The following is a 13,881-nucleotide window of genomic DNA, read 5'->3' as shown; positions in this document are numbered from 1 at the left end:
CCTCTGCATTCTGTCTAATCTCTGATGTCTTTAACAGACGACTTAGTTTCGAACGAAATGTATTGATTGCTGTGATTATTTGGATTTGAGAAACTCTTTTGGTGGTACATTCTGCGCTATATTTGTGCGGCTGCGTCTGGCGAACGTCTAACGGGTGCAGAACTCATGCCTGCGTACTGTGACAACGTGGATGCGACTACAACATCAACTGCAAGTACTCTAATAGAACAAACGAGGAGTATCAAATCAAGTGTCAGGATGGCCGAGCGGTCTAAGGCGCCAGACTCAAGGAACGACCTTGGCTGCAGTAGCAGCTAGAGCCTTCTGGTCCTCGAATGAGGGCGTGGGTTCGAATCCCACTCCTGACACAGATTTTGTCGCTTCACTGGAGCACCCTGAATATCATTGAGATCCTTTGTAATGTGCAACAGCACGATACTGGCCGTGTTCTCCTAAGTGAAATCAAAAGTTTGCATCAAACAGAAGCGCACCTACGGCACCAAATTGTTTCTTCGGTAGTGTGAGCTACAAACAGAGAGTGTTGGTTGTAAATACGGCTTTCCCCTCGTGAGGATACTTCCGCGCCACAGCCGCAAACACGTCAAAAGGGACACTTGTGGTATGAAAACGACTCTTGTCTAGAGATGCAGAGTGCTAACGACAGTGTGAGGAAACAGTGCAGGCTGACCAGTACATCATCTGTACAATAATAGTCACTGATGAAATACAGAGAACACGAAATAAATTCATATACTCAAAGTATTACTTTATGGAGATTACAACGTGACCAATACTTGAGATATTACTCGACAGATAGACCTCTGCATTCTGTCTAATCTCTGATGTCTTTAACAGACGACTTAGTTTCGAACGAAATGTATTGATTGCTGTGATTATTTGGATTTGAGAAACTCTTTTGGTGGTACATTCTGCGCTATATTTGTGCGGCTGCGTCTGGCGAACGTCTAACGGGTGCAGAACTCATGCCTGCGTACTGTGACAACGTGGATGCGACTACAACATCAACTGCAAGTACTCTAATAGAACAAACGAGGAGTATCAAATCAAGTGTCAGGATGGCCGAGCGGTCTAAGGCGCCAGACTCAAGGAACGACCTTGGCTGCAGTAGCAGCTAGAGCCTTCTGGTCCTCGAATGAGGGCGTGGGTTCGAATCCCACTCCTGACACAGATTTTGTCGCTTCACTGGAGCACCCTGAATATCATTGAGATCCTTTGTAATGTGCAACAGCACGATACTGGCCGTGTTCTCCTAAGTGAAATCAAAAGTTTGCATCAAACAGAAGCGCACCTACGGCACCAAATTGTTTCTTCGGTAGTGTGAGCTACAAACAGAGAGTGTTGGTTGTAAATACGGCTTTCCCCTCGTGAGGATACTTCCGCGCCACAGCCGCAAACACGTCAAAAGGGACACTTGTGGTATGAAAACGACTCTTGTCTAGAGATGCAGAGTGCTAACGACAGTGTGAGGAAACAGTGCAGGCTGACCAGTACATCATCTGTACAATAATAGTCACTGATGAAATACAGAGAACACGAAATAAATTCATATACTCAAAGTATTACTTTATGGAGATTACAACGTGACCAATACTTGAGATATTACTCGACAGATAGACCTCTGCATTCTGTCTAATCTCTGATGTCTTTAACAGACGACTTAGTTTCGAACGAAATGTATTGATTGCTGTGATTATTTGGATTTGAGAAACTCTTTTGGTGGTACATTCTGCGCTATATTTGTGCGGCTGCGTCTGGCGAACGTCTAACGGGTGCAGAACTCATGCCTGCGTACTGTGACAACGTGGATGCGACTACAACATCAACTGCAAGTACTCTAATAGAACAAACGAGGAGTATCAAATCAAGTGTCAGGATGGCCGAGCGGTCTAAGGCGCCAGACTCAAGGAACGACCTTGGCTGCAGTAGCAGCTAGAGCCTTCTGGTCCTCGAATGAGGGCGTGGGTTCGAATCCCACTCCTGACACAGATTTTGTCGCTTCACTGGAGCACCCTGAATATCATTGAGATCCTTTGTAATGTGCAACAGCACGATACTGGCCGTGTTCTCCTAAGTGAAATCAAAAGTTTGCATCAAACAGAAGCGCACCTACGGCACCAAATTGTTTCTTCGGTAGTGTGAGCTACAAACAGAGAGTGTTGGTTGTAAATACGGCTTTCCCCTCGTGAGGATACTTCCGCGCCACAGCCGCAAACACGTCAAAAGGGACACTTGTGGTATGAAAACGACTCTTGTCTAGAGATGCAGAGTGCTAACGACAGTGTGAGGAAACAGTGCAGGCTGACCAGTACATCATCTGTACAATAATAGTCACTGATGAAATACAGAGAACACGAAATAAATTCATATACTCAAAGTATTACTTTATGGAGATTACAACGTGACCAATACTTGAGATATTACTCGACAGATAGACCTCTGCATTCTGTCTAATCTCTGATGTCTTTAACAGACGACTTAGTTTCGAACGAAATGTATTGATTGCTGTGATTATTTGGATTTGAGAAACTCTTTTGGTGGTACATTCTGCGCTATATTTGTGCGGCTGCGTCTGGCGAACGTCTAACGGGTGCAGAACTCATGCCTGCGTACTGTGACAACGTGGATGCGACTACAACATCAACTGCAAGTACTCTAATAGAACAAACGAGGAGTATCAAATCAAGTGTCAGGATGGCCGAGCGGTCTAAGGCGCCAGACTCAAGGAACGACCTTGGCTGCAGTAGCAGCTAGAGCCTTCTGGTCCTCGAATGAGGGCGTGGGTTCGAATCCCACTCCTGACACAGATTTTGTCGCTTCACTGGAGCACCCTGAATATCATTGAGATCCTTTGTAATGTGCAACAGCACGATACTGGCCGTGTTCTCCTAAGTGAAATCAAAAGTTTGCATCAAACAGAAGCGCACCTACGGCACCAAATTGTTTCTTCGGTAGTGTGAGCTACAAACAGAGAGTGTTGGTTGTAAATACGGCTTTCCCCTCGTGAGGATACTTCCGCGCCACAGCCGCAAACACGTCAAAAGGGACACTTGTGGTATGAAAACGACTCTTGTCTAGAGATGCAGAGTGCTAACGACAGTGTGAGGAAACAGTGCAGGCTGACCAGTACATCATCTGTACAATAATAGTCACTGATGAAATACAGAGAACACGAAATAAATTCATATACTCAAAGTATTACTTTATGGAGATTACAACGTGACCAATACTTGAGATATTACTCGACAGATAGACCTCTGCATTCTGTCTAATCTCTGATGTCTTTAACAGACGACTTAGTTTCGAACGAAATGTATTGATTGCTGTGATTATTTGGATTTGAGAAACTCTTTTGGTGGTACATTCTGCGCTATATTTGTGCGGCTGCGTCTGGCGAACGTCTAACGGGTGCAGAACTCATGCCTGCGTACTGTGACAACGTGGATGCGACTACAACATCAACTGCAAGTACTCTAATAGAACAAACGAGGAGTATCAAATCAAGTGTCAGGATGGCCGAGCGGTCTAAGGCGCCAGACTCAAGGAACGACCTTGGCTGCAGTAGCAGCTAGAGCCTTCTGGTCCTCGAATGAGGGCGTGGGTTCGAATCCCACTCCTGACACAGATTTTGTCGCTTCACTGGAGCACCCTGAATATCATTGAGATCCTTTGTAATGTGCAACAGCACGATACTGGCCGTGTTCTCCTAAGTGAAATCAAAAGTTTGCATCAAACAGAAGCGCACCTACGGCACCAAATTGTTTCTTCGGTAGTGTGAGCTACAAACAGAGAGTGTTGGTTGTAAATACGGCTTTCCCCTCGTGAGGATACTTCCGCGCCACAGCCGCAAACACGTCAAAAGGGACACTTGTGGTATGAAAACGACTCTTGTCTAGAGATGCAGAGTGCTAACGACAGTGTGAGGAAACAGTGCAGGCTGACCAGTACATCATCTGTACAATAATAGTCACTGATGAAATACAGAGAACACGAAATAAATTCATATACTCAAAGTATTACTTTATGGAGATTACAACGTGACCAATACTTGAGATATTACTCGACAGATAGACCTCTGCATTCTGTCTAATCTCTGATGTCTTTAACAGACGACTTAGTTTCGAACGAAATGTATTGATTGCTGTGATTATTTGGATTTGAGAAACTCTTTTGGTGGTACATTCTGCGCTATATTTGTGCGGCTGCGTCTGGCGAACGTCTAACGGGTGCAGAACTCATGCCTGCGTACTGTGACAACGTGGATGCGACTACAACATCAACTGCAAGTACTCTAATAGAACAAACGAGGAGTATCAAATCAAGTGTCAGGATGGCCGAGCGGTCTAAGGCGCCAGACTCAAGGAACGACCTTGGCTGCAGTAGCAGCTAGAGCCTTCTGGTCCTCGAATGAGGGCGTGGGTTCGAATCCCACTCCTGACACAGATTTTGTCGCTTCACTGGAGCACCCTGAATATCATTGAGATCCTTTGTAATGTGCAACAGCACGATACTGGCCGTGTTCTCCTAAGTGAAATCAAAAGTTTGCATCAAACAGAAGCGCACCTACGGCACCAAATTGTTTCTTCGGTAGTGTGAGCTACAAACAGAGAGTGTTGGTTGTAAATACGGCTTTCCCCTCGTGAGGATACTTCCGCGCCACAGCCGCAAACACGTCAAAAGGGACACTTGTGGTATGAAAACGACTCTTGTCTAGAGATGCAGAGTGCTAACGACAGTGTGAGGAAACAGTGCAGGCTGACCAGTACATCATCTGTACAATAATAGTCACTGATGAAATACAGAGAACACGAAATAAATTCATATACTCAAAGTATTACTTTATGGAGATTACAACGTGACCAATACTTGAGATATTACTCGACAGATAGACCTCTGCATTCTGTCTAATCTCTGATGTCTTTAACAGACGACTTAGTTTCGAACGAAATGTATTGATTGCTGTGATTATTTGGATTTGAGAAACTCTTTTGGTGGTACATTCTGCGCTATATTTGTGCGGCTGCGTCTGGCGAACGTCTAACGGGTGCAGAACTCATGCCTGCGTACTGTGACAACGTGGATGCGACTACAACATCAACTGCAAGTACTCTAATAGAACAAACGAGGAGTATCAAATCAAGTGTCAGGATGGCCGAGCGGTCTAAGGCGCCAGACTCAAGGAACGACCTTGGCTGCAGTAGCAGCTAGAGCCTTCTGGTCCTCGAATGAGGGCGTGGGTTCGAATCCCACTCCTGACACAGATTTTGTCGCTTCACTGGAGCACCCTGAATATCATTGAGATCCTTTGTAATGTGCAACAGCACGATACTGGCCGTGTTCTCCTAAGTGAAATCAAAAGTTTGCATCAAACAGAAGCGCACCTACGGCACCAAATTGTTTCTTCGGTAGTGTGAGCTACAAACAGAGAGTGTTGGTTGTAAATACGGCTTTCCCCTCGTGAGGATACTTCCGCGCCACAGCCGCAAACACGTCAAAAGGGACACTTGTGGTATGAAAACGACTCTTGTCTAGAGATGCAGAGTGCTAACGACAGTGTGAGGAAACAGTGCAGGCTGACCAGTACATCATCTGTACAATAATAGTCACTGATGAAATACAGAGAACACGAAATAAATTCATATACTCAAAGTATTACTTTATGGAGATTACAACGTGACCAATACTTGAGATATTACTCGACAGATAGACCTCTGCATTCTGTCTAATCTCTGATGTCTTTAACAGACGACTTAGTTTCGAACGAAATGTATTGATTGCTGTGATTATTTGGATTTGAGAAACTCTTTTGGTGGTACATTCTGCGCTATATTGTGCGGCTGCGTCTGGCGAACGTCTAACGGGTGCAGAACTCATGCCTGCGTACTGTGACAACGTGGATGCGACTACAACATCAACTGCAAGTACTCTAATAGAACAAACGAGGAGTATCAAATCAAGTGTCAGGATGGCCGAGCGGTCTAAGGCGCCAGACTCAAGGAACGACCTTGGCTGCAGTAGCAGCTAGAGCCTTCTGGTCCTCGAATGAGGGCGTGGGTTCGAATCCCACTCCTGACACAGATTTTGTCGCTTCACTGGAGCACCCTGAATATCATTGAGATCCTTTGTAATGTGCAACAGCACGATACTGGCCGTGTTCTCCTAAGTGAAATCAAAAGTTTGCATCAAACAGAAGCGCACCTACGGCACCAAATTGTTTCTTCGGTAGTGTGAGCTACAAACAGAGAGTGTTGGTTGTAAATACGGCTTTCCCCTCGTGAGGATACTTCCGCGCCACAGCCGCAAACACGTCAAAAGGGACACTTGTGGTATGAAAACGACTCTTGTCTAGAGATGCAGAGTGCTAACGACAGTGTGAGGAAACAGTGCAGGCTGACCAGTACATCATCTGTACAATAATAGTCACTGATGAAATACAGAGAACACGAAATAAATTCATATACTCAAAGTATTACTTTATGGAGATTACAACGTGACCAATACTTGAGATATTACTCGACAGATAGACCTCTGCATTCTGTCTAATCTCTGATGTCTTTAACAGACGACTTAGTTTCGAACGAAATGTATTGATTGCTGTGATTATTTGGATTTGAGAAACTCTTTTGGTGGTACATTCTGCGCTATATTTGTGCGGCTGCGTCTGGCGAACGTCTAACGGGTGCAGAACTCATGCCTGCGTACTGTGACAACGTGGATGCGACTACAACATCAACTGCAAGTACTCTAATAGAACAAACGAGGAGTATCAAATCAAGTGTCAGGATGGCCGAGCGGTCTAAGGCGCCAGACTCAAGGAACGACCTTGGCTGCAGTAGCAGCTAGAGCCTTCTGGTCCTCGAATGAGGGCGTGGGTTCGAATCCCACTCCTGACACAGATTTTGTCGCTTCACTGGAGCACCCTGAATATCATTGAGATCCTTTGTAATGTGCAACAGCACGATACTGGCCGTGTTCTCCTAAGTGAAATCAAAAGTTTGCATCAAACAGAAGCGCACCTACGGCACCAAATTGTTTCTTCGGTAGTGTGAGCTACAAACAGAGAGTGTTGGTTGTAAATACGGCTTTCCCCTCGTGAGGATACTTCCGCGCCACAGCCGCAAACACGTCAAAAGGGACACTTGTGGTATGAAAACGACTCTTGTCTAGAGATGCAGAGTGCTAACGACAGTGTGAGGAAACAGTGCAGGCTGACCAGTACATCATCTGTACAATAATAGTCACTGATGAAATACAGAGAACACGAAATAAATTCATATACTCAAAGTATTACTTTATGGAGATTACAACGTGACCAATACTTGAGATATTACTCGACAGATAGACCTCTGCATTCTGTCTAATCTCTGATGTCTTTAACAGACGACTTAGTTTCGAACGAAATGTATTGATTGCTGTGATTATTTGGATTTGAGAAACTCTTTTGGTGGTACATTCTGCGCTATATTTGTGCGGCTGCGTCTGGCGAACGTCTAACGGGTGCAGAACTCATGCCTGCGTACTGTGACAACGTGGATGCGACTACAACATCAACTGCAAGTACTCTAATAGAACAAACGAGGAGTATCAAATCAAGTGTCAGGATGGCCGAGCGGTCTAAGGCGCCAGACTCAAGGAACGACCTTGGCTGCAGTAGCAGCTAGAGCCTTCTGGTCCTCGAATGAGGGCGTGGGTTCGAATCCCACTCCTGACACAGATTTTGTCGCTTCACTGGAGCACCCTGAATATCATTGAGATCCTTTGTAATGTGCAACAGCACGATACTGGCCGTGTTCTCCTAAGTGAAATCAAAAGTTTGCATCAAACAGAAGCGCACCTACGGCACCAAATTGTTTCTTCGGTAGTGTGAGCTACAAACAGAGAGTGTTGGTTGTAAATACGGCTTTCCCCTCGTGAGGATACTTCCGCGCCACAGCCGCAAACACGTCAAAAGGGACACTTGTGGTATGAAAACGACTCTTGTCTAGAGATGCAGAGTGCTAACGACAGTGTGAGGAAACAGTGCAGGCTGACCAGTACATCATCTGTACAATAATAGTCACTGATGAAATACAGAGAACACGAAATAAATTCATATACTCAAAGTATTACTTTATGGAGATTACAACGTGACCAATACTTGAGATATTACTCGACAGATAGACCTCTGCATTCTGTCTAATCTCTGATGTCTTTAACAGACGACTTAGTTTCGAACGAAATGTATTGATTGCTGTGATTATTTGGATTTGAGAAACTCTTTTGGTGGTACATTCTGCGCTATATTTGTGCGGCTGCGTCTGGCGAACGTCTAACGGGTGCAGAACTCATGCCTGCGTACTGTGACAACGTGGATGCGACTACAACATCAACTGCAAGTACTCTAATAGAACAAACGAGGAGTATCAAATCAAGTGTCAGGATGGCCGAGCGGTCTAAGGCGCCAGACTCAAGGAACGACCTTGGCTGCAGTAGCAGCTAGAGCCTTCTGGTCCTCGAATGAGGGCGTGGGTTCGAATCCCACTCCTGACACAGATTTTGTCGCTTCACTGGAGCACCCTGAATATCATTGAGATCCTTTGTAATGTGCAACAGCACGATACTGGCCGTGTTCTCCTAAGTGAAATCAAAAGTTTGCATCAAACAGAAGCGCACCTACGGCACCAAATTGTTTCTTCGGTAGTGTGAGCTACAAACAGAGAGTGTTGGTTGTAAATACGGCTTTCCCCTCGTGAGGATACTTCCGCGCCACAGCCGCAAACACGTCAAAAGGGACACTTGTGGTATGAAAACGACTCTTGTCTAGAGATGCAGAGTGCTAACGACAGTGTGAGGAAACAGTGCAGGCTGACCAGTACATCATCTGTACAATAATAGTCACTGATGAAATACAGAGAACACGAAATAAATTCATATACTCAAAGTATTACTTTATGGAGATTACAACGTGACCAATACTTGAGATATTACTCGACAGATAGACCTCTGCATTCTGTCTAATCTCTGATGTCTTTAACAGACGACTTAGTTTCGAACGAAATGTATTGATTGCTGTGATTATTTGGATTTGAGAAACTCTTTTGGTGGTACATTCTGCGCTATATTTGTGCGGCTGCGTCTGGCGAACGTCTAACGGGTGCAGAACTCATGCCTGCGTACTGTGACAACGTGGATGCGACTACAACATCAACTGCAAGTACTCTAATAGAACAAACGAGGAGTATCAAATCAAGTGTCAGGATGGCCGAGCGGTCTAAGGCGCCAGACTCAAGGAACGACCTTGGCTGCAGTAGCAGCTAGAGCCTTCTGGTCCTCGAATGAGGGCGTGGGTTCGAATCCCACTCCTGACACAGATTTTGTCGCTTCACTGGAGCACCCTGAATATCATTGAGATCCTTTGTAATGTGCAACAGCACGATACTGGCCGTGTTCTCCTAAGTGAAATCAAAAGTTTGCATCAAACAGAAGCGCACCTACGGCACCAAATTGTTTCTTCGGTAGTGTGAGCTACAAACAGAGAGTGTTGGTTGTAAATACGGCTTTCCCCTCGTGAGGATACTTCCGCGCCACAGCCGCAAACACGTCAAAAGGGACACTTGTGGTATGAAAACGACTCTTGTCTAGAGATGCAGAGTGCTAACGACAGTGTGAGGAAACAGTGCAGGCTGACCAGTACATCATCTGTACAATAATAGTCACTGATGAAATACAGAGAACACGAAATAAATTCATATACTCAAAGTATTACTTTATGGAGATTACAACGTGACCAATACTTGAGATATTACTCGACAGATAGACCTCTGCATTCTGTCTAATCTCTGATGTCTTTAACAGACGACTTAGTTTCGAACGAAATGTATTGATTGCTGTGATTATTTGGATTTGAGAAACTCTTTTGGTGGTACATTCTGCGCTATATTTGTGCGGCTGCGTCTGGCGAACGTCTAACGGGTGCAGAACTCATGCCTGCGTACTGTGACAACGTGGATGCGACTACAACATCAACTGCAAGTACTCTAATAGAACAAACGAGGAGTATCAAATCAAGTGTCAGGATGGCCGAGCGGTCTAAGGCGCCAGACTCAAGGAACGACCTTGGCTGCAGTAGCAGCTAGAGCCTTCTGGTCCTCGAATGAGGGCGTGGGTTCGAATCCCACTCCTGACACAGATTTTGTCGCTTCACTGGAGCACCCTGAATATCATTGAGATCCTTTGTAATGTGCAACAGCACGATACTGGCCGTGTTCTCCTAAGTGAAATCAAAAGTTTGCATCAAACAGAAGCGCACCTACGGCACCAAATTGTTTCTTCGGTAGTGTGAGCTACAAACAGAGAGTGTTGGTTGTAAATACGGCTTTCCCCTCGTGAGGATACTTCCGCGCCACAGCCGCAAACACGTCAAAAGGGACACTTGTGGTATGAAAACGACTCTTGTCTAGAGATGCAGAGTGCTAACGACAGTGTGAGGAAACAGTGCAGGCTGACCAGTACATCATCTGTACAATAATAGTCACTGATGAAATACAGAGAACACGAAATAAATTCATATACTCAAAGTATTACTTTATGGAGATTACAACGTGACCAATACTTGAGATATTACTCGACAGATAGACCTCTGCATTCTGTCTAATCTCTGATGTCTTTAACAGACGACTTAGTTTCGAACGAAATGTATTGATTGCTGTGATTATTTGGATTTGAGAAACTCTTTTGGTGGTACATTCTGCGCTATATTTGTGCGGCTGCGTCTGGCGAACGTCTAACGGGTGCAGAACTCATGCCTGCGTACTGTGACAACGTGGATGCGACTACAACATCAACTGCAAGTACTCTAATAGAACAAACGAGGAGTATCAAATCAAGTGTCAGGATGGCCGAGCGGTCTAAGGCGCCAGACTCAAGGAACGACCTTGGCTGCAGTAGCAGCTAGAGCCTTCTGGTCCTCGAATGAGGGCGTGGGTTCGAATCCCACTCCTGACACAGATTTTGTCGCTTCACTGGAGCACCCTGAATATCATTGAGATCCTTTGTAATGTGCAACAGCACGATACTGGCCGTGTTCTCCTAAGTGAAATCAAAAGTTTGCATCAAACAGAAGCGCACCTACGGCACCAAATTGTTTCTTCGGTAGTGTGAGCTACAAACAGAGAGTGTTGGTTGTAAATACGGCTTTCCCCTCGTGAGGATACTTCCGCGCCACAGCCGCAAACACGTCAAAAGGGACACTTGTGGTATGAAAACGACTCTTGTCTAGAGATGCAGAGTGCTAACGACAGTGTGAGGAAACAGTGCAGGCTGACCAGTACATCATCTGTACAATAATAGTCACTGATGAAATACAGAGAACACGAAATAAATTCATATACTCAAAGTATTACTTTATGGAGATTACAACGTGACCAATACTTGAGATATTACTCGACAGATAGACCTCTGCATTCTGTCTAATCTCTGATGTCTTTAACAGACGACTTAGTTTCGAACGAAATGTATTGATTGCTGTGATTATTTGGATTTGAGAAACTCTTTTGGTGGTACATTCTGCGCTATATTTGTGCGGCTGCGTCTGGCGAACGTCTAACGGGTGCAGAACTCATGCCTGCGTACTGTGACAACGTGGATGCGACTACAACATCAACTGCAAGTACTCTAATAGAACAAACGAGGAGTATCAAATCAAGTGTCAGGATGGCCGAGCGGTCTAAGGCGCCAGACTCAAGGAACGACCTTGGCTGCAGTAGCAGCTAGAGCCTTCTGGTCCTCGAATGAGGGCGTGGGTTCGAATCCCACTCCTGACACAGATTTTGTCGCTTCACTGGAGCACCCTGAATATCATTGAGATCCTTTGTAATGTGCAACAGCACGATACTGGCCGTGTTCTCCTAAGTGAAATCAAAAGTTTGCATCAAACAGAAGCGCACCTACGGCACCAAATTGTTTCTTCGGTAGTGTGAGCTACAAACAGAGAGTGTTGGTTGTAAATACGGCTTTCCCCTCGTGAGGATACTTCCGCGCCACAGCCGCAAACACGTCAAAAGGGACACTTGTGGTATGAAAACGACTCTTGTCTAGAGATGCAGAGTGCTAACGACAGTGTGAGGAAACAGTGCAGGCTGACCAGTACATCATCTGTACAATAATAGTCACTGATGAAATACAGAGAACACGAAATAAATTCATATACTCAAAGTATTACTTTATGGAGATTACAACGTGACCAATACTTGAGATATTACTCGACAGATAGACCTCTGCATTCTGTCTAATCTCTGATGTCTTTAACAGACGACTTAGTTTCGAACGAAATGTATTGATTGCTGTGATTATTTGGATTTGAGAAACTCTTTTGGTGGTACATTCTGCGCTATATTTGTGCGGCTGCGTCTGGCGAACGTCTAACGGGTGCAGAACTCATGCCTGCGTACTGTGACAACGTGGATGCGACTACAACATCAACTGCAAGTACTCTAATAGAACAAACGAGGAGTATCAAATCAAGTGTCAGGATGGCCGAGCGGTCTAAGGCGCCAGACTCAAGGAACGACCTTGGCTGCAGTAGCAGCTAGAGCCTTCTGGTCCTCGAATGAGGGCGTGGGTTCGAATCCCACTCCTGACACAGATTTTGTCGCTTCACTGGAGCACCCTGAATATCATTGAGATCCTTTGTAATGTGCAACAGCACGATACTGGCCGTGTTCTCCTAAGTGAAATCAAAAGTTTGCATCAAACAGAAGCGCACCTACGGCACCAAATTGTTTCTTCGGTAGTGTGAGCTACAAACAGAGAGTGTTGGTTGTAAATACGGCTTTCCCCTCGTGAGGATACTTCCGCGCCACAGCCGCAAACACGTCAAAAGGGACACTTGTGGTATGAAAACGACTCTTGTCTAGAGATGCAGAGTGCTAACGACAGTGTGAGGAAACAGTGCAGGCTGACCAGTACATCATCTGTACAATAATAGTCACTGATGAAATACAGAGAACACGAAATAAATTCATATACTCAAAGTATTACTTTATGGAGATTACAACGTGACCAATACTTGAGATATTACTCGACAGATAGACCTCTGCATTCTGTCTAATCTCTGATGTCTTTAACAGACGACTTAGTTTCGAACGAAATGTATTGATTGCTGTGATTATTTGGATTTGAGAAACTCTTTTGGTGGTACATTCTGCGCTATATTTGTGCGGCTGCGTCTGGCGAACGTCTAACGGGTGCAGAACTCATGCCTGCGTACTGTGACAACGTGGATGCGACTACAACATCAACTGCAAGTACTCTAATAGAACAAACGAGGAGTATCAAATCAAGTGTCAGGATGGCCGAGCGGTCTAAGGCGCCAGACTCAAGGAACGACCTTGGCTGCAGTAGCAGCTAGAGCCTTCTGGTCCTCGAATGAGGGCGTGGGTTCGAATCCCACTCCTGACACAGATTTTGTCGCTTCACTGGAGCACCCTGAATATCATTGAGATCCTTTGTAATGTGCAACAGCACGATACTGGCCGTGTTCTCCTAAGTGAAATCAAAAGTTTGCATCAAACAGAAGCGCACCTACGGCACCAAATTGTTTCTTCGGTAGTGTGAGCTACAAACAGAGAGTGTTGGTTGTAAATACGGCTTTCCCCTCGTGAGGATACTTCCGCGCCACAGCCGCAAACACGTCAAAAGGGACACTTGTGGTATGAAAACGACTCTTGTCTAGAGATGCAGAGTGCTAACGACAGTGTGAGGAAACAGTGCAGGCTGACCAGTACATCATCTGTACAATAATAGTCACTGATGAAATACAGAGAACACGAAATAAATTCATATACTCAAAGTATTACTTTATGGAGATTACAACGTGACCAATAC

General features: G+C 45.1%; 17 non-coding genes across 17 annotated transcripts; all 17 read left to right on the top strand.

The window, feature by feature from the left end:
* The first annotated feature begins 252 nt into the window (after positions 1 to 252).
* Trnal-caa (transfer RNA leucine (anticodon CAA)) lies at positions 253 to 368 on the top strand. Its single transcript has 2 exons — positions 253 to 290; positions 323 to 368. It is a non-coding gene; the product is annotated as a tRNA-Leu (tRNA).
* A 702-nt stretch (positions 369 to 1,070) lies between these two features.
* Positions 1,071 to 1,186, top strand: Trnal-caa (transfer RNA leucine (anticodon CAA)). Its single transcript has 2 exons — positions 1,071 to 1,108; positions 1,141 to 1,186. It is a non-coding gene; the product is annotated as a tRNA-Leu (tRNA).
* A 702-nt stretch (positions 1,187 to 1,888) lies between these two features.
* Positions 1,889 to 2,004, top strand: Trnal-caa (transfer RNA leucine (anticodon CAA)). The gene is made up of 2 exons: positions 1,889 to 1,926; positions 1,959 to 2,004. It is a non-coding gene; the product is annotated as a tRNA-Leu (tRNA).
* A 702-nt stretch (positions 2,005 to 2,706) lies between these two features.
* Positions 2,707 to 2,822, top strand: Trnal-caa (transfer RNA leucine (anticodon CAA)). Its single transcript has 2 exons — positions 2,707 to 2,744; positions 2,777 to 2,822. It is a non-coding gene; the product is annotated as a tRNA-Leu (tRNA).
* A 702-nt stretch (positions 2,823 to 3,524) lies between these two features.
* On the top strand, positions 3,525 to 3,640 carry Trnal-caa (transfer RNA leucine (anticodon CAA)). The gene is made up of 2 exons: positions 3,525 to 3,562; positions 3,595 to 3,640. It is a non-coding gene; the product is annotated as a tRNA-Leu (tRNA).
* A 702-nt stretch (positions 3,641 to 4,342) lies between these two features.
* On the top strand, positions 4,343 to 4,458 carry Trnal-caa (transfer RNA leucine (anticodon CAA)). The gene is made up of 2 exons: positions 4,343 to 4,380; positions 4,413 to 4,458. It is a non-coding gene; the product is annotated as a tRNA-Leu (tRNA).
* A 702-nt stretch (positions 4,459 to 5,160) lies between these two features.
* Trnal-caa (transfer RNA leucine (anticodon CAA)) lies at positions 5,161 to 5,276 on the top strand. Its single transcript has 2 exons — positions 5,161 to 5,198; positions 5,231 to 5,276. It is a non-coding gene; the product is annotated as a tRNA-Leu (tRNA).
* A 701-nt stretch (positions 5,277 to 5,977) lies between these two features.
* Trnal-caa (transfer RNA leucine (anticodon CAA)) lies at positions 5,978 to 6,093 on the top strand. Its single transcript has 2 exons — positions 5,978 to 6,015; positions 6,048 to 6,093. It is a non-coding gene; the product is annotated as a tRNA-Leu (tRNA).
* A 702-nt stretch (positions 6,094 to 6,795) lies between these two features.
* Positions 6,796 to 6,911, top strand: Trnal-caa (transfer RNA leucine (anticodon CAA)). The gene is made up of 2 exons: positions 6,796 to 6,833; positions 6,866 to 6,911. It is a non-coding gene; the product is annotated as a tRNA-Leu (tRNA).
* Positions 6,912 to 7,613: 702 nt separating this feature from the next.
* Trnal-caa (transfer RNA leucine (anticodon CAA)) lies at positions 7,614 to 7,729 on the top strand. Its single transcript has 2 exons — positions 7,614 to 7,651; positions 7,684 to 7,729. It is a non-coding gene; the product is annotated as a tRNA-Leu (tRNA).
* Positions 7,730 to 8,431: 702 nt separating this feature from the next.
* On the top strand, positions 8,432 to 8,547 carry Trnal-caa (transfer RNA leucine (anticodon CAA)). The gene is made up of 2 exons: positions 8,432 to 8,469; positions 8,502 to 8,547. It is a non-coding gene; the product is annotated as a tRNA-Leu (tRNA).
* A 702-nt stretch (positions 8,548 to 9,249) lies between these two features.
* Positions 9,250 to 9,365, top strand: Trnal-caa (transfer RNA leucine (anticodon CAA)). The gene is made up of 2 exons: positions 9,250 to 9,287; positions 9,320 to 9,365. It is a non-coding gene; the product is annotated as a tRNA-Leu (tRNA).
* A 702-nt stretch (positions 9,366 to 10,067) lies between these two features.
* On the top strand, positions 10,068 to 10,183 carry Trnal-caa (transfer RNA leucine (anticodon CAA)). The gene is made up of 2 exons: positions 10,068 to 10,105; positions 10,138 to 10,183. It is a non-coding gene; the product is annotated as a tRNA-Leu (tRNA).
* A 702-nt stretch (positions 10,184 to 10,885) lies between these two features.
* On the top strand, positions 10,886 to 11,001 carry Trnal-caa (transfer RNA leucine (anticodon CAA)). Its single transcript has 2 exons — positions 10,886 to 10,923; positions 10,956 to 11,001. It is a non-coding gene; the product is annotated as a tRNA-Leu (tRNA).
* Positions 11,002 to 11,703: 702 nt separating this feature from the next.
* Trnal-caa (transfer RNA leucine (anticodon CAA)) lies at positions 11,704 to 11,819 on the top strand. The gene is made up of 2 exons: positions 11,704 to 11,741; positions 11,774 to 11,819. It is a non-coding gene; the product is annotated as a tRNA-Leu (tRNA).
* Positions 11,820 to 12,521: 702 nt separating this feature from the next.
* Trnal-caa (transfer RNA leucine (anticodon CAA)) lies at positions 12,522 to 12,637 on the top strand. The gene is made up of 2 exons: positions 12,522 to 12,559; positions 12,592 to 12,637. It is a non-coding gene; the product is annotated as a tRNA-Leu (tRNA).
* Positions 12,638 to 13,339: 702 nt separating this feature from the next.
* Positions 13,340 to 13,455, top strand: Trnal-caa (transfer RNA leucine (anticodon CAA)). Its single transcript has 2 exons — positions 13,340 to 13,377; positions 13,410 to 13,455. It is a non-coding gene; the product is annotated as a tRNA-Leu (tRNA).
* The last annotated feature ends 426 nt before the right edge of the window (positions 13,456 to 13,881 follow it).

This window comes from Schistocerca nitens, unplaced genomic scaffold (assembly GCF_023898315.1).
Source record: "Schistocerca nitens isolate TAMUIC-IGC-003100 unplaced genomic scaffold, iqSchNite1.1 HiC_scaffold_242, whole genome shotgun sequence".
Lineage (NCBI taxonomy): Eukaryota > Metazoa > Arthropoda > Insecta > Orthoptera > Acrididae > Schistocerca > Schistocerca nitens.
This window is presented reverse-complemented; position numbering and strand designations above follow the sequence as displayed.